At 36.0% G+C, this 9,321-nt stretch overlaps 1 pseudogene across 1 annotated transcript; it reads left to right on the top strand.

Moving 5' to 3' along the window:
* The first annotated feature begins 1,755 nt into the window (after window positions 1-1,755).
* LOC148771800 (cysteine-rich receptor-like protein kinase 15) lies at window positions 1,756-4,017 on the top strand (annotated as a pseudogene). The gene is made up of 7 exons (XR_016030161.1): window positions 1,756-1,774; window positions 2,287-2,418; window positions 2,529-2,650; window positions 2,734-2,986; window positions 3,024-3,266; window positions 3,420-3,570; window positions 3,663-4,017. The product of XR_016030161.1 is annotated as a cysteine-rich receptor-like protein kinase 15 (transcript).
* Window positions 4,018-9,321: the final 5,304 nt, after the last annotated feature.

Here is a 9,321-nt window from a genome sequence, read left to right as displayed (position 1 = left end):
CGCGCCCGAAAAACCCCTCCGGAAGCTGCCTCACGCGCTCCCACGCTTTCCCCCAAAGTCCTGCCACGCGAAGCAGCCCCAGCACCATCACACGCGCGCGCGTCGCCCCTGATGTGACCCACCCACGCGATCCTCTCTCTCTGTCCAGTCAGCTGACGCGCGCGCGCGTGCCTCGGGAGGCGCGCGCGTCAGCAGAGTAATATCTCTCTCTCTCCTCACCTCGGTCAATGCACCATCCACCTCTACATCAGCAGGCCTAGTCTCTCTCTCTCTCCTCTCCTTGGTCAAAGAACCAATCACATCAGCAGCCCCCATCTCCCTCTCTCTCCTATCCTCGGTCAAAGTACCAACTACCAAGCCACTATTCAAAGCCGAGCCACCAGCTCCTTTGGCTCCCTCGAAGCGCGCGCACTCTCCCAAACCATGGCAGGGGGCCGCACGGCTCAAGCCGACGGCAGCAGCCACCGTACCGACAACCACCCTTTTCGGCTCGATCCGTGCACTAGCCAACGAGGATCCGATTTTCGCATCCGATACTACTACCTTCTCGCGTTCCATGCTCACGGAACCAAAAGATTTCTCGCCAACTTCAAGCGGATCTCGAAGTTTAATTCGTAAAGATTTCGACTTACCCGGATTCGACATGACAAAAAAAAAAAAAAAAAAAAAAAATTTCTCCGCACAAATAATCAAGAAACAAAAAAATATTTTACTCTACCGCTATAGAATAAAAGAAGAGAACACAAGGAAGACCTAAGTTTAAAAGTGCTTACCCATGTTTATTACGCAGAGATGCAATTTAAATCTTTCCACCGGCAAAATAGTCTATTTATCTGGCACTGGTATATTATTTAAAACCCTTAAATATATACCCCGCTGCCAAATAAATACAATTATTCCTTACTTAAATTAAGGAATTAATTCACCACCAACGGAAACAATTCAATCAAACGCCGCAATTAACTCTCGACACGACCCGGATCCCTCTACCACGTCCCCGTCTCGAACCGAGAGTTGGGGGGCTTAATGATATACCTAAATGGGCCGGCCCAATGGGCCCTCAAATTTATCTACCAATTAGGCCCATTGCAAGAACGCCCAATCACATACATGTGGGCCCATTACACGAAAGCCCAAGCTCCTTCAAAATAAGGCTTGAGCCCAACAAAGTAAGCCCAACCCATTTAACGATATATAAATAGATGGTTTATTCATTCGTAAAGGTACGTTCTCATTTTAACTGATAATCCACTACGAGTTTATTCTCTCTACTCTCTCTACGATCCGTACATCTGACTTGAGCGTCGGAGGGGTTTCCGCCGGATCAACCCCCGGCTTAGTTCACGTGTGCTCTTTTCGCAGGGACCTCAGGAGCATCAAGTTATCAAGCTACTGATCCGCTTTGCTCTCCCAGCTCTTTTCTATACTACCCTAGGTGTGCTATTCTTTAGCTTCATCAGTCGAGAAGATGATGTTATTGGTGATGTTTTGGTTAATTAATAAGAAATAAAGTAATTTAATTTTTGAATTAGTTATGTTTCATTTTAAGACATTACATGACAATTTATGCAATTAAAAAAATCGGGTATTATTTTTTGGGACGACTACCTACATGATATCCACGGGAATTGTTCGGCGATACACAATATAAACCATCTGGGAATTTTGAGTGAGACGGGGATGGGGATGGGGATGGGGATTGTAATGCCGGCCCCATTGCATCCCTAGTTGGATTAGGTATTGGTAGGGTCGGACATGGGTCAGGTCGGGTCCGGTAATTATCGGCCAATTATTTACCTGAACTGACCACCCGATTTTGCTGAAAATAGAAAACTATTATCGGCCCGACCAATATGGGTCGGATAATGGTTGGCAATTGATTTTGTCGGCTAATCAATGGGTGGTGGTTGTGTTTTGAGTTTTTGAGTTTTAACATCTTTTATATATTATTTTAACGTTAAAAGATATTACAATTAAATATTTATAATAAAATAAAAATTATTAAAAAAGTCGGTAGGCCGATAATATCGGCCAACTGACTTTGAGTACACTAAAAACCACCGACCTATCCATTATATATGTGTCGGTTAAAATTAAGGGCCCGACAACAAAATTATCGACCAAAAAAATTATCGACCGAAAGAAGCAGGGTCGAAAGTGGGTCGGTTGGCCGATAAAACCGACCCATGCCCAACCTAAGCATGAAATTTCAAAAATCAATTTGTTGTCTGCAAATCACATTAAAATCAGGTGAGTTGACAAATTCTTTTTCACTTAACTTTGCAGCAAAAAGTAAGAATGTAAAAATCATCATTGTTGTTCCGGTCGTTGCATTTATATTTCTGGCTCTCGGTGTTGGCATCTTTGTCCTGAAGAGAATTCTGAAACACAAGGCAAATGAGATGATCAATCCTGAATGTAAGTGTTACTATTTGTATTTGTACTTTTCATATATGTTGGCTTTTGAAATAAATAAATCGTCAAAATGAATCAAACTCAATTAGTAATATTCTCGTTTGTTGGTGAAGTTTCGGGTGAGATCAGTACCACAGAATCCATACAACATGATTTTGGCAAAATTAAAAGTGCGACGAATAATTTCTCAGATGATAACAAACTCGGCCAAGGTGCTTTCGGAGCTGTTTATATGGTACATTGATCATTTACTCGCATCACTGTTAATATTAGTACATGAAACGTATATACTTGTTTTTCAATGATTTATGATCGCAGGGGAAAATGGTACGTGGGCAAGAAATAGCAGTGAAAAGATTGTCGAAGGATTCAGGTCAAGGTGACATGGAATTCAAGAATGAGGTCTTGTTACTAGCCAAGCTCCAACATATAGGAATTTAGTTAGGCTTTTGGGTTTCTCCATTCAAGGAATCGAGCGTCTTCTTGTATACGAGTTCGTCCCAAATGGAAGCCTAGACCAAATCTTATTTGGTAAGATATTATTTTTACTTTCATCATTTAGTTATGTTATACCGCTAAGCTAACATATATAACTTAATTTTTGGACACGTAGATCGGACTAAATCCTCTCAATTGGATTGGGATAGTCGTTACAAAATCATCATAGGTATTGCAAAGGGGGTTCTATATTTGCATGAAGATTCCAGGCTCATGATTATTCATCGTGATCTCAAGGCGAGCAACATCCTTCTTGATGAAAATATGAATCCTAAAATCGCAGATTTCGGTACGGCAAGATTAGTTGCTCCCGACGCTACTATAGAATGTACCAACAGAATCGTTGGAACATTGTAAGTCTACCATAACGTTTTGTTATATATATTTGAGGAATACACTCGTAATTGCTCATACGCACGCACTGTATGATCACTTACACCCTTTTATATGCAATCATTGTCCAAAATGTATATTTCTTAATTAGTGATCGCGGTTGTATATTGCAGTGGATATATGGCACCAGAATACACAACTGACGGGAAATTCTCCGTCAAGTCAGACGTTTTTAGCTTCGGTGTCATTGTCTTGGAGATCATAACTGGCCAGAGAAAGATATTTGTTCGCAACGGAGAAAAATTAGGAGAACTTTTGAGTTATGTGAGTACAACTTATTAACCTATATGGTCTCTAATTTGAACACAAACATTATATTTTTACATTTGAACAAAATTAAATATTTTTTTCATTAGGCTTGGAGAAGTTGGCGCGAGGGAACGACTGCGGACATAGTCGACCCGATTCTGATGGAAACTTGTGGGGCTCAACCGGATATGATGAAATGTATTCACATTGCTTTGTTGTGTGTTCAACCAGATGCAGATGACAGACCAACAATGGCTTCAGTTGCTGTAATGCTCGGTAGTTCCACGATAACGCTACCTATTCCAAAGGAGCCCGGGTTTTCCTTTTCAGGGACTTCAGCCCCTCATCCGGAGTATAGTTCTAATCAGTTCGAGTCATCAACCACTCAATCTACTCAATACTCAAACTATACATACTCCACTACGAGCGACTTGTATCCACGTACGTAACTGAAATATATATGTGTATGTTCGACCTGCATGAAATTATATTTAACAGAGTTTTAGCCACTACACAACAATGGGGCGAGGGCGATAACTAGCTATGATATATCGTCATGCAGAATCAAATAATGTGAATAGTTCGTGATCATGCATGATATTTACTTACTGAAACTTGTTGGTAATTTTCGTACTTTGAGTAAATGATTAAAAGCCCTGTTTTTTTAATGTAATGAATTTATTTTGTTTGATTAATTTGAATTTTAATGAATTTATTTTGTTTGATTAAAAAAATTATTTTGTAATGAATTTAATGTAATGAAATTATTTTGTTTGATTAAGGTTTGGTTATTTAAATTGAGAATACGTGCTCGTAAGCTATAAAGTATGCATTGAATTATTTATTAATTTATTCATAACTAATCTATTATGCTATCCATCGTAAATTGGTTTGTCGAGATCGGCTAACACACAAAAATCTATTTATCTGCTTTTATAGAAAACAAGAAGAAAACAAATTCAATCTACACAGAAGTAGACAAACCATCATAACGGTTATTGTAGCATATTACCTCAACTTACATTTGTACATAATACCGATCTATGTTTTTTTTTTTAGTAAATTCAAGTTCATTATAAGAGGAAGTAAGGGAATGGGGACTCGAACCCTAAACCGTTACCTTATTGATAAAGGCTAGGTGTCAACTCTCCTAATGAGGGTTGGTCATAATACCAATGTATTTGATACTTCTTTTTTTACCAATACCCCTTATTTGATATTTAAATTAATCATGAATTCTTTGTTACTTAGTATACCTAATATATCTTTTTGGGGTTTTTGTGCATAAGTCACCAACCAAACATTTTTATTATTCTAGGTTTAGGGGCTATATCTCTTTCATCAATAAGCATATCCCTTTAATTTATGTATATGACAATATTACGCCCAACTCTTTATACTCATTTCTTAATTGTAACCCCTATTTAATCAATTTTGTCTACAAAAATCCAATTTTGACTTTTTTTTTTCAAAAAACTTTTTTTTGCCGCCTGATTCCGGCGTTGACTTTTCGATTTTTTTTTCTTCCGGATTTTTCCCTGCTTTTCGACGTTGACTTTTTTTTTTTTTTTTTTTTTCCGACGCCGGATTTCGGCGTTGACTTTTTTTAGTTGTTTTTTTTTTTTACGTACGCCGCTAAACATTGACCGTAATTGTGCTATCACTGACAGTAAATTAACGTAATTATACTGTCAATGACAGTTAATTAATGTAATTTTACTGCCGTTGACAATACATTTATGCAATTTTTCTGCCGTTGACAGTAAATTAACGTAATATTATTATTTTTTATTTTTTGTTATTTATTTTTATTTTGTTTGATTTGTTGACAAGTCAACATAATTATATTATTGTCGTTGACAGTAAAAAAACTGTAAACACAATAATATTACTGTCAACAACATCAATATTATTATTTTTTTGGGTTTTTTTATTTTGTTTGAGTTATTCACGGAGTAACGTAATAATATTACTGTCTAATATTGTAATATTATTGTAAACACAATAATATTACTATGGTTGACGAAAATATTATTGTTGTTATAGTAATATTGCTGTCAACCACATCAATATGATTATTTTGTTTGGATTTTTTGTTTGTTTGAGTTATTCACGTATTAACGTAATAATATTACTGTCTATTATTGTAATATTACTGTGGTTGACGGTAATATTACTGTTGTTATAGTAATATTACTGTCAGTCACAGTAATATTAATTCTTTTGGCCTTTTATTATGTTTACATTTGTTGAACGGTCAACGTACTAATATTACTCTATTACACAATAATATGAGTTTTGTTGTGTTAATATTACTGCGCTAGAGATTAATATAGCAATACTATTGTGTTAAACTGTAGTATAGTTAATTTTACTGTGTTTAACAGTAATATAGTTAATATTATTGTCAATCACAGTAATATTGCTGTTTTAACGAAGAAAAAAAAGTTACAGAAAAAAAAAACACACACACACACACACAAAAAAGTCAACGCCGGAGACCGGCATTGACCGCCGAAAAACGGTGGCGGAAAAATCAGAAGAAAAAAAAACAGAATCCGGTGGCAAAAAAAATGTTTTTGAAAAAAAAAATTTGGGTCAAAATTGAATAATTTGTGAAATTTGGGGTCAGATTGAGGTTAAATTAAATTAATGATGAAATTGGAGCATATTAAAGTATGAGGGGCTATTTTAGTCTTTTATAAAAATCTGGACCATGTGTGGACTTACTTATAAAGGAGTTTTTTGTGTGGATCTCTTTATAAATAAGTACGCATTGATGGGCTTATTTGTAAAGACCCCTATCTTTTTTACTTCATTAACGCAATATTTTGAAACACATATTCATTGTCTTATTCACTCTTTCCCTTCTTCCTCCCTCTCGCGACACGCTTTCAACAACAGGTTTGTGCCCCGCCGCCGCTTTCTTTCACAACATGCTTTTCCGGCGGCAGAAAGCAGCCGTTCTTCTTCCGACGCTGCGGCAAACTCTTTCTCCTCTCTTTTCCATCAATCCACTTCAAAGTCAAGACGTTTTATCGATTCGATGTTCCTCGATCCTAGTAACAATGAGATGGTGTGGTCCAGATCTCCCGCAGGTGAGGTGGTACTAATTGTCAGGATAATAGATTGAAAGCCTCGCTTTTATCTATATGAACTATTTATTTTGAATAAAGTTTATTCATTCCAGTCATTTGCGAGAATCAATGCACGTATGTTTCAAGTACTTTTAATTAGATAGTGATTAATTGTCAATTAATTAAACGTACAAGTCTATTATTCTAATAGTATTCGAAATGGTGAGCTACGGCGCACATAAAGATATATCGTTTCGAAAGTACGCATAGAATATGAAGATTAAACGTTCACAATCTAGATTGAATTGAACTAACCATTGGTTAATGATTGTAGCACAATATATTTAATGATTGGTCATGATCACGGTAAACAGAGAATAACTTTTCTAGTTATCGTAATGACTTATTGCGTTAGCACACCCGTCATGTGTTGAATAGGACAAAGTGAACTAATGTCACATAAAACAACAAAGTCCAAATAAAAAAAAAAAAAATTCGCATAACACCAAAAAATAAAAATAAAATTAGTTGGGATCGAAACCTTCAAATCTGGATCTTCCAATACTCTAAACAAAAAACCCATGGCATTACCTGAATGAATCGCCAATAAAAACAATAAGAAACTAAAATAATTGTACAAGAGCACATTACCTGTACTTTGCCTATTCGCACCATCTTCTCAAATGTTTTTTTCGGTTGTGATTTGCACCTACGAAAACAACAAGACTGTTACATAGTTTACATCAATGTAGAAGATGTGGAGGACAGGGTTTAGTTTCTGGGGTTTAACGATCGACGTAAAAGTGGTCATATATTTGCTAAAACTGGTTTGGAGGAAGAGTTTTGAGATATATGAATGTAGGAGCAATTTTTCTATTTTACTTAAAGGGCAAATCTGCCATATTAAAATGTAGGGGTTAGTATCTAGTAGTGGGGGACCTATAAAAAATTACCCTTTTTTTTAATAATACTGGATTAGATAATAATCAATAATTTTAATAAGTTCTTGTCAATAATTGAGGTTAATTGATTTGAATTAATTGAAATGAGTTATAATCTATTTTTTTAAATAAAAATCTTATTTTATTTTTCATACGAATTTTTCACACTATCGATTTTAATAACATAAGGGAGTTTGTATTAAGTCAACGTTTGTTTATATATTGAATTGATTCAATACTTTATTTTTCAATAGTGAAGATTATATTGATATAGTAATTAATCATAGATGTTTTCAAGTAGTGAACCGCAATTCTATATATTTCTTTAAAAGTTTCTTATATTGAATTTCTTTTAAAAATTTCTTATATGTTGAATTTCTTATATTTTTATAAAAGTTTCAATATGAAAATTAATAATTTATTTAACGTATTTATCATTTTACACCTGAGTTTTATATTATATATATTTATTGTCTACTTTTATTCAAATATGTTGGTTGGCCCAGTGGTAAGAGTTGCCCATTTTTCCCAGTGTCCCGAGTTTGAACCCCCCACATGTGCAATTTTTTGACAAAAAAAAACCGGAAAATCCGGGTTGACCCGACGGGTCCTCGGGTCCGGGCCCTTGGGTCCCCCCACCGGGTAGACCCGTCGGATCTCGGGTCCAAATAATCGGGACCCGAAACCGACCCGTACTTGGTCGAGTCTGGGTCCATGGTCAATGGGTCGGGGCGGTCTCCGGATCGGGTCCGGGTCAAACCCGGCCCGTGTCCGTGTCTAGTAATATAGTTAATAATGTTGTCAAAATACATTAATATTAATAAGCGGACTAAAACTATTCAGGAAAAAAGTTCATAAATTTTTTTTAAAATAATTCAACGCTAAGACCGGCATTGACCGCCTAACACAAATTCAAGAAAACAAAGTTAACGGCCGTGGCTGTGAAAATATGCGAACACCATCTTGTGTTTAACCTCATACTTTCCCAAAATCACCTCATACTACTTATTGCAAAAATATGTTCCTCCATTACTGATAATGGCTCACGATGCTCCAAAACGCATGAAAATCTACTTGTTGAGAAACTTACAAACATCAAAAGCATCATTAGTCGCAAAGGCAACAACTTCTACCCATTTTAATACATAGTCAACAACTGCTAAGATGTATTGGTTATTGAAAAAAGAGACGAATGGTCCCATAGAAAAAGAACACACCGTGCATCAAAGAGCTCGACGTCGATCACTATGTTCACGGGTAGTTTATGCCGCTTGGAAACATTGTCAAGTCGTTGGCACCTGTCACATTTACTAAAAAAATACTAGCATCATGAAAAAGTGTTGGCCAATAAAACCTAATTGAAGCACCTTTCAAACTGTTCGCTCGCTTCCCTATTGTCCGACATAATCAGCTGAGTTGAAATGCTTCAAATAATCCAAGGTTTCGCTCTTCGGGATGCATTTGCTTATCACTTGAAGCATTGCTTAAACAAAGATCATGCAAACACTTTTTTCTTTTATCATTATTAGCGTATCTATATTATATATATTACGTATACCTATTATTATTCTTATTTATTAGGTTACCTTGTATATTAGGTTTCCTTGTATATTAGGTTACCTTGTGTAGTAGGTTAGGGTTTCCTACATGTAACTATATATATGATTAATATACGTAAGAGATATCATTCTCTCTTTTCTCCAAATATATTTCTCCTATATGGTATCAGACACTAGGTTAACCTAGCC

Source organism: Erythranthe guttata, chromosome 3 (assembly GCF_056151865.1).
Source record: "Erythranthe guttata isolate IM_541 chromosome 3, IM_541, whole genome shotgun sequence".
NCBI lineage: Eukaryota > Viridiplantae > Streptophyta > Magnoliopsida > Lamiales > Phrymaceae > Erythranthe > Erythranthe guttata.
Note: the sequence above shows the minus strand (reverse complement) of the source record. Positions and strands in the feature narration are given on the sequence as shown.